The sequence below is a fragment of the Panulirus ornatus genome, chromosome 59 (genome assembly GCF_036320965.1).
Source record: "Panulirus ornatus isolate Po-2019 chromosome 59, ASM3632096v1, whole genome shotgun sequence".
NCBI classification, from domain to species: Eukaryota; Metazoa; Arthropoda; class Malacostraca; order Decapoda; family Palinuridae; genus Panulirus; species Panulirus ornatus.
In genome coordinates this window covers 13167433-13180904 of record NC_092282.1, presented here as the reverse complement: position 1 = coordinate 13180904, position 13472 = coordinate 13167433, and the positions used below count along the sequence as shown (strand labels likewise).

Sequence of the window (13472 nt, the reverse complement as noted above, 5' to 3'; positions counted from 1 at the left end):
AGGGATGGTACACCATCTCACAGAAGGACAGGGATGGTACACCATCACACAGAAGGACAGGGCTGGTACACCGTCTCACAGGAGGGCACGGATGGTACACCATCATACAGAAGGACAGGGATGGTACACCGTCACACAGAAGGACAGGGATGGTACACCGTCTCACAGAAGGACAGGGATGGTACACCATCTCACAGAAGGACACGGATGGTACACCATCTCACAGAAGGACACGGATGGTACACCATCTCACAGAAGGACAGGGACGGTACACCGTCTCACAGAAGGACAGAACTGGTACACCATCTCACAGAAGGACACGGATGGTACACCGTCTCACAGAAGGACAGGGATTGTACACCATCACACAGAAGGACAGGGATGGTACACCGTCACACAGAAGGACAGGGCTGGTACACCGTCACACAGAAGGACAGGGCTGGTACACTGAGTCGCAAGGGAACAGAGACCAGCAGAGGCATCATATACCCTATGGACCATCCCTGCGGGAGACCAGTAAACACACACCGAGCTGGAGACTCTAATACTCCCGTCGACATTTACTACAACACCTCTACACTATGGGTCCTGGTAATGTACTCGTACGTAGACTGAGTCCCGAGGTCTTGCTGTAGGCTTAGTAGGGCTCACCACAGGAGCTAGGGCGGTGAACCATATAGTCACCCATAGCTGGACAAATCTTAAAAGAAAATGTTAATTTTCTTCTTACGAAGATATTTAGTTCAATTAGCCCGGTTTAAAACATTGTAGTGTCTTTCTTCAGTATGGATAAAGATGTGAGATGATATATTTATCCACTTTAAACGCATTTCTCATATGACCTTTACTTTGGTGAGTTGAAAGAGAACGTATATATTGCTACTACTACTGCTACTTCTACTACCGCTGCTACTTCTACTACTACTGCTACTACTAGTACTACTACTACTACTACTACTACTACTACTACTACTAGTACTAAAACACTCTGGCGACAGACACACAAAAGAACAGAGTCTGGACCCATGGCTTCATCGCCTTTCTATATATACCCGCCAGCATAGTCGACGACTCTCACAACACCTCGTCAAACCATGTCATTTCCCATCCTCCTCCCTGCAGTTTTAAATTTACCTCTTACCAATTCTACGTCTCCCGAAATAATTCGCCCGCAGGTTCTATCCATTCACAAACTAACCGACGTTATTTGGCTACTGGGCTTATCACCTTCGAGTAGCAAAGAACAATGTAGTCAATATATTTCTCGACTGCTCACACGCGCTGTCTGCTCGGGCACTAAAAGGAGAAATATTTTCACTTGACAATTACTGTAAAAGGTCCAGATGGCAGTTTCTCTCCCAAATACGATGCGGAACGGGAATTTCTGCGAATCATTCCGTAACATAGGAAATTTAATCCAAGCAATAATTGGGCGAAATTGAACTGATTGCTCTCGTTTGAAAGAGTTCCAATAGCTTCAAATGTGTGTTTAAAAGGGGATGAGCGCGTTATCTGTGTGATCTCAAAAACAAAATTGTTTAGATAATGTGAGTCTACGAGGTCTCCACGTATCACTAACACACAACAAACGCGCAAGTTCAGGGATGATGGAAACGTAAAGAGTTCTCTACCATCTTCTGTCAAAATGATCTTCACATTTCTCAAATTTTTTGTTGTTAGGTGGTGAGCTGCCAGCTTCCTCTGTTCCTTCTTTTGGAGGTTAATGCAGGAGGGGAGGATTTCCGAGCTTTATCATCCCTGCTCCACACCAGTCTTTTTAGGTCGAGCACTGGTTGGCCTAGAGGGATTGGTGTTGGACGGCGGGAACCAAGTATGATGCTGGGATTTAGATAACTTTGTTAAGTAGTCTCACCTGATGAAGCAGACTGTCTCCACGAAACATGTCGTGCCACATGTATAAAAAATTACATGTTAAATTTAATTGTATGAACTCCTACTGAAGTGCGATTTCATCTTCATATATATATATATATATATATATATATATATATATATATATATATATATATATATATATATATATATATATAGCATGAGAAACAATTCTACCAAACAAAGTATCTTCCTCAAAAAACGCCATTAAAAGTTTACGAGACCTAATCGGCTTGTAGTTAACCTTAGATATAAGAGAAATTCGCTTCATCGCCTTTCTCAGCCTGTAAACCTCACCTCAAACGTTGCACCTTGTTATATCTCACCACGAAACCTCTATAGCTCTCTCAAGGGAGCCGTAAGTGGTGGTGCAACGGGGGGGAAAAAATGACTTCCTAAAGAAGGCGGCTTCATCTTCCTTCAAACACACCTGCTCCACAATCTTGCTCTTTCCCTCTCTCTCTCTCTCTTTCTGTCTGTCTATTTCTGCCTTCCTCTTGGTCTCTTCTCTCTCTCTCTCTTTTTTCAGTGCCTTTTTATATTTCCTCCAATCTCTTTCTGTCGCCTTTTTCTCTCTATTTTTCTCCGTTTCCTCTACGCTTTCCTGCATCGGTTATTGATCACCCGTCACCAGCGATGGTTACCACCTCCCCTCCTCACACCACCCACACACACACACCCACACACCCACACACTAACACACTAGCTACAGCTGAGCTGCTGTGACCACTTACGTCACAATCTATGGCTACCAGTCGACGTCAATCTGTCTCTTACCAGTCTATAAGTTGGTTTTTGCATCACCCTTCACATTTTCCTTTGGGTCAAGTGTCATCATGACACACTTTGAGCCAAATACCAATATGACAGCCCTCAAGTCAAACTCCATCATGACCTCTCGAGAGAAAACACATTATGACCCCTTGCAGTTAACCCCTACCATAACACCCTTAAACTCAGTCCCATCATGACCCTAAAACTCAGCCCCATCATGACCCTAAAACTCAGCCCCATCATGACCCTAAAACTCAGTCCCATCATGACCCTAAAACTCAGCCCCATCATGACCCTAAAACTCAGCCCCATCATGACCCTAAAACTCAGTCCCATCATGACCCTAAAACTCAGTCCCGTCATGACCCTAAAACTCAGCCCCATCATGACCCTAAAACTCAGCCCCATCATGACACTTAAACTCAGCCCCATCATGACCCTAAAACTCAGTCCCATCATGACCCTAAAACTCAGCCCCATCATGACCCTAAAACTCAGCCCCATCATGACCCTAAAACTCAGTCCCATCATGACCCTAAAACTCAGCCCCATCATGACCCTAAAACTCAGCCCCATCATGACACTTAAACTCAGCCCCATCATGACCCTAAAACTCAGCCCCATCATGACCCTAAAACTCAGTCCCATCATGACCCTAAAACTCAGCCCCATCATGACCCTTCAGAGGAAGTAAATTCATTACCCCTTCAAGCCAGCATGACCACCCCCTCCTCCTCACTGTGTACCAACCGATACTCTCCCTATCACTATACTACGTCTAACCATGATATACTAACCTCCTACACTATCTACACCTTCAGATCGAATCAGTTGTCTTCAATACCCTAAAAAAAAACAAAAGCCAATAGAGTATATACTACATCTACCTAGAATTCTACATTCTACAGGGCCAGAATTAAATTTCCTCGACAAGCTATCTCTGGGTGATCATTACTCGAACTTAACGCACACTGACTGTCAATTTTCGTGAATCTATATAAACACGGCAGGGGGTTAAACCTCCGGACAATTTCACGCGCCAGTAAGCGTATCTTGGAGGAGCTCGCTCGAGAGGGTGTTAAGTCTCCAGCCGTGTGTTAGGTTCCCCAGGGCCTTCCACTGAACATGTGCCGAGTTTTGTATTGGGTCTGATGCCTTACCTTCATATTCGTATATGTATAAAAACTGTAAAAAAGTATATATATATATATATATATATATATATATACATATAAAATCCCTGGAGATAGGGGAGAAAGAATACTACCCACGTATTCCACACGTGTAGGAGAAGGCGACTAAAAGGAGAGGGAGCGGGGTGCTGGAAATCCTCCCCTCCCGATTTTTAATTTTCCAAAAAAGGGAACAGAGAAGGTGTCACGGGGTCGATATTGGCTGTATGTTATACGGAAGGGCGCGTTCATATGCACTATATTCGTACATACATATACGTTCTTAGATTTCAATTAAAATACACGTACCTCAGGAGCTCTCCCTCACGTTACCTTTTTTTCGTCATGCACCATGAACGTGGCTTGCCTTCTCTAATCTACCTTCGCTCTTCAACATTCTCGCCTTCCTCTCCACTTATCCTGGCCACTGAACGTTGGCCCTACATCAAATGACAATGCTATGAGGGAAAGATGACCCACATCCAGTGATAGCACTTTAAGGAATTTACGTTCTATGTCAATTGATGCGTCGACCTTCTTCTGCCCTTCTGCTGACGTCTCAGACCATCGACAACGCACGGAGGTCTCGTCCGTCCCAAGGAGAGTCGCGGGAGGAATTCTGTGTACAGCACATCAACCATGGAGGTGGTGGTGGCTGACCCTTGTGACTCAGTGGAAATTACGTAGATAGTTCGATGACCTGAGAGAGGATGAGGAGGAACATCAACTATATCATGAGGTCAATAAAAGGAAAAAAAAAGAAAAAAGAGAAATTGTAGAATAACATGAGACACGTGAGGAAATGAGTAATTTTTTGTGATTACAGGGAGATTACGTCAGTGTGGGACTCGCGCGCGCGAGAGAAATCTTCATTAATCTCGCGTTTTGTGGAGCAAATTAAGTACCGCCTCATTTTATCGTTATGTAATCCTAAGGTGATGGGAGGATATTTGGTGATAGGTGATAGGTCACGACTTCGAGCATTTCTTTAGAAAGTTAATCTCTAATATCCTCCTCTCTCTCTCTGTCTCTCCCCCTTTCATCACACATGCTAATCCATTCGTCACATTCATGTATCGTGTGATGAGTGTAACACATCTACATATACTTATGTGAACACCATCGTTTGAAATGTATATGGAATGGAAACATATACTTATGATAACGCCATCGTCAAAAACGTTATTGGAATGGAAACAAACCAGATTTTTTATTTACCATGTGCCAGATTTGGTTGCTCTTTGTCTTATGTCTCATTTGGTTGAGGAAGGATTGCCAGATTGTACTGTGCTTTCCTGTATTTACGTTAGTGATGGTTCTGTTCAGAGTTTGACTTTGTTCTCCGAGTTCTACGAGTGTAAACTCGAGATAATGATGAGACAAAAGCTCTTTCATGTCCTCCACGAACGTGACAACCATATCCACCCCAGACGTGTTAACCATATCCACCCCAGACACGCCAACCATACCCACCCCAGACGTGTTAACCATACCCACCCCAGACGTGTCAACCATACCCACCCCAGACACGCCAACCATACCCACCTTAGACGTGCCACCCTCACCCACCCCAGACGTATCAACCATACCCACCCCAGACGTGCTAACCATATCCACCCCAGACGTATCAACCATATCCACCCCAGACGTGCCAACCATATCCACCCCAAACGTGCCAACCATATCCTCCCCAGACGTGCTAACCATATCCACCCCAGACGTATCAACCATACCCACCCCAGACATGCCAAACATATCCACCCCAGACATGCCAACCATACCCACCCGAGACGTATCAACCATATCCACCCCAGACATGCCAACCATATATATCACAAATGTTCCACTCATTCTCCTGCTCACTGATTAGCTTCGTAGTAAGTACGATTTTTCTATAGATATTCATGTCATCTACCACCAACCTGCACACGAAGCAAGAGTGTGAAAACAAATTTAAAGAAAATGTAAGAACAAGAGTTCCCTGTCCTCACTTGTATTAGGAAGTTGTCAGATACACACACACACACGCACACACACACACACACACCGCCGCCTCTCACTCAGCAGTGGTCCAAGACCAACATAATGGTGCTTACTTAACTTCCAGTATATTTCTTATCGCTTTTGAATGCCAGTCTATCATTTCACAAGGATCTTTTCTCTGCCATCCAGGACAGGTCGACTCTCTCTCTCTCTACACCACATCATCCGTGTAAGGTCTAAGGAATCCTCCGGAGGGGAGACGGGGGATAACTCTCTCTCTCTCTCTCTCTCTCTCTCTCTCTCTCTCTCTCTCTCTCTCTCTCTCTCTCTCTCTCTCTCTCTCTCTCTCTCTCTCTATTTGTCTCAATGCATCTCACTTCATCTCTATCTGGCATCCTCTCTGCCGAGATCTATCGCCATCATTCCCTCTCTCTCTCTCTCTCTCTCTCTCTCTCTCTCTCTCTCTCTCTCTCTCTCTCTCTCTCTCTCTCTCTCTCTCTCTCTCTCTCTCTCTCTCTCTCTCTCTCTCTCTCTCATAGCCATCACCCGTGACGACGATGTGTATACACCCCATCTCACCGGGTCCCCCTCCAGTCACCATCCTTCTACCTACTCACTAATCCATACAGTACCCCTCCATCACCATCACCATCACCATCACCATCACCATCACCATCGTCCCCCAGTTCTTCTACGTCACTACCCCCCCCAATATACCCTATCACTCGTCATCATCATCTTCACACTCCCTTCACCCTCGTTATCACCATCTCCTCCGCACCCTTCGTTTCTACCTGAGTTAGTTCGAGTGTTTAACCTCTCGCAGGCTATACGTACTCAATCCAATTAACCTCCCCATTACTTACCATTTAAGCTTAATAGGTACAATTTATCTACTACCAACCACTTTTTTTTTTTTTGTCTTGTGTTACCTGGGGCGGCATGGCCAACTGGATCCTATTATCGAAGCCATCTCAGTAACCCTAGCCTAAGCCAAGTACCCCAGTATTGTAGGTGAAGGATGAATAGCTGGGTCGACTGCAGACCGACTGCAGCGACCAGGATTCGAACTCATGGGGATTTGACCTTAGGCAGCCCATGAATTTATTATAGTCAGCAACGCCAAGCCAACCCGCTACACCAGGAAAGCCTTATCTACAAATAAAAGTAAATAGAACTCGGTAAATATTGATATCCACTTTCACCCTAAAGGCAACAGGATTAACGTCACATTAAGTCTTGAGGTCTCACTTACAGCATTATGGATCAATGAATACCTGTGGTTTAGGTTTTCCTCCCTGGGAATGACTGACGGGCCCTCGAGACCTTGGGGCAATCCCTAGGGGGCAGAAAACTGGCTGACCTCGATAGGTCCTCACGTTTTAAATTGCTCGTAACGACAGGATTTCCGAATTCGTAAATTCTTTTGAAACCGTTTTCTACGTCCTCTCAAAAGCCCATATTTAAGGGAGGACTGTGTGGAATGGGGGCTGATGCCTCTTATAATTCATTCCCTCTTTTTTTTTGCTATTTGGATCATGTTCATCGATATTATGGCGATAGATAGCGTGGTGAACTGATACTAGAAATTCTCTCTCTCTCTCTCTCTCTCTCTCTCTCTCTCTCTCTCTCTCTCTCTCTCTCTCTCTCTCTCTCTCTCCTATATCTCCGTATATTCCTCCTAACCTGGTCTCTAATTTCCTAGCTCTTGCGCTTCAGGGAAGATCAAAGCAGAAGGAAATGTGCGACGTTTCCAAGAAGTTTGGACCCCCATTGTCTGCCTCTACTGACAGATGCTCACAATCAAGTCTTCTCTCTCTCTCTCTCTCTCTCTCTCTCTCTCTCTCTCTCTCTCTCTCTCTCTCTCTCTCTCTCTCTCTCTCTCTCTCTCTCTCTTGGATGTATTGCAGCGAAAGCAATTAAATTATTTCCTCCCTTGCGTGGCAAACCATATGAGGATAGATCGAAAGAACTAAACTTTTTACTCCTCAATTAACAGAATGTTTTGAAATAAGGGATTCAGCAACGTCAATATTGAAAATGTCTTTACAGTAGCGCCAGCACTACCAAAGAGAGGAAATGGACTGAAAACTTAAGAGGTCACCGAGTTGATCTGGACGGTACGACGAATTTCTTTACCAACGACTTTCTTGACGTGTGGAATAAGCTTCCAGAACATATTGTTCATAGGAACGCTCTTAATATCTTCAGAATTAGGGTTGATCATCCCTTGTCCTCTCCGATATTGAATAATTCATTTAATCAATCATTAATACGTGGTGGCATATAATGCTATCTTCTCAAGAACAGATCTCTCCCTTAGTCTTGCTGCTGTAACGTTACAAACGTTGATTAACCCCTGTCGCCTGTTTTAAGAGAGCGAGAAAGAATTACTGTATCATTCTTCAACATCAGAAATAATGTAGCTAAGTAGGTAAGTCAAGAGCCCGGAGCTCAAGTTTATGCTTACTATTGTTTTCATAACAAAAAAGTGAAGGGATGCATGACATATTCACGTTCATTCTACTTTATGACCTTTCGTATATAATATCTTTCAGGCATATTCATCCTGTAAGGTATATCTTTTTCTATCTGTTTCCCATCTAAAGGAGACAGTGGAGGGTAGAGAGAGAGAGAGAGAGAGAGAGAGAGAGAGAGAGAGAGAGAGAGAGAGAGAGAGAGAGAGAGAGAGAGAGAGAGAGAGAGAGAGAGAGAACGAGAGCCCTTACTTTGCTGTTCTTTTGTTCTAGAGTTTTTAAGGGAACAGCATCTTTTGTTAAGTAGTGCTCAGTGCAGACCATCTCGCTTAGATCCACAGTGTAATCCCTATTCTTCTATTTACCTTCTTTCCTTCTTTTTTTTTTAATCTTTTTTTTTTTAACCACACGCCACTAACCCTGTCTCATGGCGAAATCTTACCGAAATATCCTTGTAGGCTCTCTCTCTCTCTCTCTCTCTCTCTCTCTCTCTCTCTCTCTCTCTCTCTCTCTCTCTCTCTCTCTCTCTCTCTCTCTCTCATATATATATATATATATATATATATATATATATATATATATATATATATATATATATATATATATATATATATATAATCACTGCCCCATCCTTTTAAGACAGAAAAGACGCAATCAAAACGTAGCTTACGATATTTGCTATAATCGGACAGAGAATATCTCCTTTAGGAAACCGATCAGAAGAAAAAATCTCACAAAGCATTTTTTGGCGAGCGGGTGGGATTTTAATTCGCCCCCATCAAGGGATCCCCTGTGGCGAATATAAAGACTTGCGGAGCACCAAAGGGCTGCAGAGATTACTGCTGTGAAAGGGAGGTGTGGACGGAAGGCTGGCGCTGTGTAGATGAAGACGAGGAGGGTGGAAGGTGAGGAGGATTGAGGTCGGTCGTGTGTGGTGGCATGTGGGAGGTGGAGCGGGAGGGTGGAGGCGCCAAGGGGCAGGTGTTCAGGGGAATGAGGTGGCTAAGTTGTGAACGGTTGTGGTTGACTGGGATCATGTGGCGGAAAATGTGTTGCGGTGGTGAAGGAGGTGGTGTGTCTATGGAGAGTGGGTTCGAGCGGTGGAGGAAGCGTTGAACTGGTACAGAATACGATGGAGTAGACGAGGATAAGGTGGAATTATGGATTATATTGGACTAGTGGACGATGTGTTGGAGAAGTGCCTCGACCAGTGGATGATGTATTGGAGCAGTACCTGGACTGGTAGGAGATATACTGAAGCAGTGACTGGACTGGTAGGAGATGTGTTGGAGCAGTGATGGATATGTTGGAGGGACGGAAGATATGTCAGAGCTGCTGAAAAAATGTGTTAGAGTGATCTTGAGTGAGTTGGAGGGGTAGATGATGTGACGGAGTAGCAGAGTGTTAAAGTACTGAAGTGTTTGAGAAATGGCGGGCTTGATGGAGTGTTGGGCATGTGCTGATGTAGCGGAGGGTCAAATAAAGAGGCAAAGGATGTTTTGGAGTTGGAGAAGAAGGGTTGGAGTGCTGGAGGTGATGCTGCAGTAGAGGATAATGTGTTGGTGGAGTGGAGGCTGTAGCGAGGTAATGAAGCCCTAGGACAAATAATTAAGGACATTTACAATTGGTTGAGCCAGTGGCTGGGTAGTTCATAGACATGACACTCGGCTTCCTGTGGGATGTAAATGAACAGTTTGAAAAGAAAATAATCTATGAAGTTACACAGGATAATGTGATTTACTGGCAGATGACAAGAGAGATTATGATCATACGTACTACGGAATTAATGTTATTGACCAAAATTTAAGTATTCTGAAGTTTTCCTTCAGTGTCGTTACATGATATGTATTCCCATGACGTGTAGTCACATACAGGATGCAAAATTTCTCGTCTTAATGGAAGCTTACATTCAAATTCGGGTCAGACACAAGTTTTCCTCCCCCTGTCTGTTTTCCCTCCAACTCCCCCGTGGAAGGAGATATCTCTTTGGGCTCTGCGGCTTATCAACGCGAGGCGTCGTGGGATTCGTATCCCCTGCAGTCAATACCTCAATGTCTCTAGGGAACTTTCTATGCCCCAGTCTTGGGCGACGGATACAAACAGCGGCTTCCTTGCTGGGAGGAGGGTAAATGCCACCTACTTAGTTACCGTCATGAGTTCCCTCGAAGCCTTGCTGTGTCATGCATCATCCCCCGGGCAGACCTGCAGCCTGGGTAAGATGCACAAATCTTCCATATAATTTGTTCATCGGCGAGCATGACGCAAGTAATGCATTTGGAGAATCATATGTTTACCAAATGGCGTCCTAGCTTCGTCTCTTCGATGTATATCAACTGACTGTTATATTCCTCTCTTGTGTCTCCCCTGATGATGTGATTATTACACGAAAGTGCACTTGGGAACTTTTCGTGTTTCATTTTCCCCGTGGACTCATAGGAATATATATATATATATATATGTATATATATATATATATATATATATATATATATATATATATATATATATATATATATATATATATATATATATATATATATATAACAAAACGGTATACTTGTCTGTCCGTCCGTCTGTAGACACAGGGAGGACAGTGACAGACAGACGATATCTAAACCTGATACACAGATGCCAATAATTCATCCATTTTCTTGGCAGGACGGATATTGCTGGCTGCCAGGAGAAGATGTTTTTGGGAAAATGCCTTACCTTCGAGCGGTAGGGTTACGTCGGGAATATGGGGGTGAATGGAGTGGTTGGAACTACTGAACAATGTCATCCACTGTTCAGGGTATGGTAGCCAGGGAGGGAGGAGGCGGAGGTGGTAAGGGAAGGGTGTAGTGGTGGTGGTGAGGGAGGGAAGGAGGGATGGGTGGTGGTGGTGAGGGAAGGAGTGGTGGTGAGGGAGGGAAGGAGGGATGGGTGGTGGTGATGGAAGGTGTGGTAGCTCTACACAGGGGCTGGCACGGTCCGCTTCGGCTATTATCTATAATGATGAAATAACCTCTCTCTCTCTCTCTCTCTCTCTCTCTCTCTCTCTCTCTCTCTCTCTCTCTCTCTCTCTCCCTCATTGCGTGTGTGTGTGTGTGTGCACCATAGCAGTTACTGTAGTATGGGCCTGGAGGGTGGAGGGTGGTCCTTGGCATACAGCCCCTGTGATGAATAGGACGCGCTTGGAGAGGCAGATCCCAGTATAAGCCACTCAATTTCAAGTGAAGGAAGATTCCCTTGTGATTGGCATACGTGAGAGAGAGAGAGAGAGAGAGAGAGAGAGAGAGAGAGAGAGAGAGAGAGAGAGAGAGAGAGAGAGAGAGAGAGAGAGAGAGAGAGAGAGAGAGAGAGAGAGAGAGAGAGAGAGAGAGAGAGAGAGAGAGAGAGAGAATGACCCACGTCCAAGCGTAATGCCCGCTCATGATGAGGAGGTAGTACAACAGCCCAGTTCATCACGGTAATAGCCAAGAGTAGCGCTGAGCACGACGCAATCGCCAGCTTGGCGAGAAACAAACACGAGACTCTGCCCTTCCTCCTCCCCCAGACTTCCCCAGTATAGGTAAGGTGTCTGTCTAGTCACACACATCTCCACATCCAGCAGACTTCATGTCTCACTATCATGTCTCACTAATGGACTTCGTCCAGTTCTGTCTCTACTGGTAGGATCCCTCTCTGTTGTTCGTCTATTGAGAGGATCTCTCCTTCTTCTCTGTCTGGTGGTAAGATTTCCCACTCTTCTCTCTCTCTCTCTCTCTCTCTCTCTCTCTCTCTCTCTCTCTCTCTCTCTCTCTCTCTCTCTCTCTCTCTCTCTCTCTCTCTCTCTCTCTCTCTCTCTCTGTTCTCCCTCTCTGCTGACATGATCTCTTCCTGTTCTCTCTCTTCTGGTATGATCTCTCTCTCTCTTTCTCTCTCTCTCTCTCTCTCTCTCTCTCTCTCTCTCTCTCTCTCTCTCTCTCTGTTCTCCCTCTTCTTGCAGGATGTCTCCCTTTTCTCTCTTTACTCGCAGGCTTTCTTCCTGTTGTCCCTCTACAGGTAGGATATTTCCCTGTTTCCTGTCCGCTGGAAGGATATCTCCCTGTCCTCTGTCTCCTGGGTGGGTCTCTTACAGTTCTCTGTCTATTGGGAGGATCTCTCCCTGTCCTCTGTCTCCTGGTAAGTTCTCTCTCTCTCTGTTCACTGTCTGCTGGCAGAATATCTCCTTGTCCATTGTCTCCAAGCAGGTGTCTCTCCCTGTTCTGTTTTTTTGGCATGATCACTCCATGTTCTCACTCTGTTGACATGAACACTCACTGTTCTCCATCTCTAAACAGGAGCACTCCTTGTTTTCCCTCTGTTGACAAGAACATTTCCTGTTCTCACTCTGTTGACAAGAACATTTCTTGTTCTCACTCTGTTGACGTAAATATTCCCTATTCTCACTCTCTTAACATGAACACTCCTTGTTCTCACTGTTTCAACATGAAATACCCCATGTTCTCACCATGTTCACATGAACGCTCCCTGTTCTCACTATTTCATCATGAAATACCCCATGTTCTCACCATGTTCACATGAACGCTCCCTGTTCTTACTATTTCATCATGAAATACCCCATGTTCTCACCATGTTCACATGAACACTCTCTGTTCTCACTGGTTCATCATGAAATACCCCATGTTCTCACCATGTTCACATGAACGCTCCCTGTTCTCACTATTTCATCATGAAATACCCCATGTTCTCACCATGTTCATATGAACGCTCCCTGTTCTCACTATTTCATCATGAAATCCCCATGTTCTCACCATGTTCACATGAACGCTCCTTGTTCTCACTGTTTCAACATGAATAACCCCATGTTCTCACCATGTTCACATGAACACTCCCTGTTCTCACTCTGCTTTACATGATGGTTCTCATCCTCGCGTTGCCCTGATATCATCCTTTAAAACACCACCACCAGGAAAATTTCAGTCTCTGGCGCTTTCATCTGGCCAAAGTCACTTTCATATTTGTTTCTCCCAAGAGAGTTCAGGTCCTGTCATGACTCAAGACTTTCATGTTACATTTCCCACTAATTCTCTGGGGTTACCTGCAGCACAGCAAGTGTATCAGCTGTCAAGCATTTTTTACGTTTCACAGATATATATATATATATATATATATATATATATATATATATATATATATATATATATATATA

General features: G+C 44.5%; 1 protein-coding gene across 1 annotated transcript in view; it reads right to left on the bottom strand.

The window, feature by feature from the left end:
* The window catches only part of LOC139767082 (protein CEPU-1-like), a 283063-nt gene that overhangs the window by 236249 nt on the left and 33342 nt on the right, over nt 1-13472 (bottom strand). The window lies entirely within an intron of this gene.